Source organism: Schistosoma mansoni, assembly GCF_000237925.1.
Source record: "Schistosoma mansoni, WGS project CABG00000000 data, chromosome 3 unplaced supercontig 0044, strain Puerto Rico, whole genome shotgun sequence".
In the NCBI taxonomy this organism is placed as follows: Eukaryota; Metazoa; Platyhelminthes; class Trematoda; order Strigeidida; family Schistosomatidae; genus Schistosoma; species Schistosoma mansoni.
In genome coordinates this window covers 1,106,722-1,108,735 of record NW_017386006.1, presented here as the reverse complement: position 1 = coordinate 1,108,735, position 2,014 = coordinate 1,106,722, and the positions used below count along the sequence as shown (strand labels likewise).

Genomic DNA, 2,014 nt, shown 5'->3' with positions numbered 1-2,014 from the left:
ACAATTTCAAGACCATTGTGAATACAGCTACTAACATTAACTGAGCTAACTGGTGGAAGGAAAATACCTGCCTTCTCAGAGAACATAACACATTCAAAAAACAAGTATATTACATTTCAATTGTAAATTCCAGTTGAATGCTTCAGATTTTTAACTTTAATTTAGTACAATTTTCGATCGATACCGTCAGCAATAACTATCTCACTCTAGACTTGGTTAACTCCAAAAAAACGAGGTATTTTTACAAAAACTTTAAAGAATTCGTCTGAGTTAAAAGAAACTGTACCATTCAAAAAACCCATCTAACTAATACACAGAACAAGAAAAACAATTGACAGATAGGCCATAATCTCACTGGCTTATTATTGGTCATTTTTCTGTTTGATGTTTTTTATATAGACATATCTTAGTAGGAAAAAACTAATTCTTCTGGTTAATTCTTCCAGAGTATTGTATCAATCATTTACCTAGTCCACCAAATTGGAGTAATACACATCATTTGTCAGTCATTTTTATTAACTCAGAACAAAACATATTCTAAACTCTATTCCCTATAACATTAATGTTATGCTTTGATGTTTCCTATACTACTTATAAACGGTTTTTTTTCGACAATTTTTAAAAGTCTCAACCAACATTTAATATATTAAATAAAATCATAATATTTTCAGTTTGTTTGAATAATCTCTAGATAAGTATTACTTATGTGCTTACAAAACTACTTATAAGAAGGTTGACTTTAAAAAGGCTGAATGTTTCTATTCGTGAAAAAATAAATTATCAGAATGGAGTTTGTGGAGATTGTAGGGATTTTTTAACAATTGAATCGATGAGTTGATGTAAGCTAAATCCCCATGGAAAACCTGGATGCATTGGACGGCCGATTCGTCCTAGTATGAAACTCCTCAGTAGTGCGAATCCACGATCCAGCGCACAGGATTCGAACCCGGGACCTTCGGTCACGCGCGAACGCTCAACCTCTAGATCACTGAGCCGGCATCCGACAGTGATAATGTTTAACTTCCATCAATCCATGAATGAATTCAGCCATAAAAAAATATAAGTTGTTATGAAATTAAAATACTTCAGATTATTTGATACTTTAGGGTAAACTGAGATAAGCCAAATGATATATATGTTGACAAGCAAATATTACTTATGAAATTTTGGTTGATCACACAACATAATAATATTTGATATTCTAAACAAATGGAATATATTTAAATGGTAGGTAGAATTCATCACCATAGAAGCATAAAAACTTTGAGTATAAAAATGGAAAAACACTAGAACTTTAAATTCACTTAGTATTATTTGTTTGAATCTTCCCATTGATGTTTAGAACTGCAACTGGTCAGTCTTCAATTGACATATGTGCATACTGTGCGTATTGCCTCGATATAGCCTAAATTCACAAGCATTATAAGCAAAGATGGATAGTGGGAAGATTCAAACAAACAATACTAAGTGAATTTAAACTTCAACCCATTGCACAAGCAAGTGGCTATCAGTATTCAATGACCGAGTGGATAACGTGATGGCGTTTGAAGCGAAAGGTACTGGGTTCGAGTCTCAGAGTGAACATCACTTCTGAGATGCAGGTACATCCAGCTGACGAGTCCTAAATGGGACGGAACGTGCGTCCTGGATTCCACTGCTAGCCACTTCACCTTTGTTTGATAATCTAATTCATTTCACTTAAGAAAAATTATATTCACTTCTTCTGTTTGTAATTTATAATTAGGATTATTTGAAAGTGTATAGAAATAAAAAGCTTTTTTTGCTCTGTCTAGCATTCAGAACGAATAGGAAAAAAATTTAGTGTAGATATCTTATTGTGTTTATATCAAATGTAGGTAAAATTAAAGTAAATAAATATACCAATAGTATAGTGCCATTAACGGAGGAAAATAATAATAATAATAAATGGAAAATTTTCCATAAAAACAACTTTCATTTTCCCAATGGATGGATTAAACTGTCAACCAAGGTCCATAAGATAAAACTGCCTTCA

The 2,014-nt window shown here is 32.3% G+C and overlaps 1 non-coding gene across 1 annotated transcript; it reads left to right on the top strand.

Annotated features, from left to right (window-relative positions):
* Positions 1-1,513: 1,513 nt before the first annotated feature.
* Smp_tRNA_01258_Pseudo_TTG.1.1 lies at positions 1,514-1,584 on the top strand. The gene has a single exon. It is a non-coding gene (tRNA).
* The last annotated feature ends 430 nt before the right edge of the window (positions 1,585-2,014 follow it).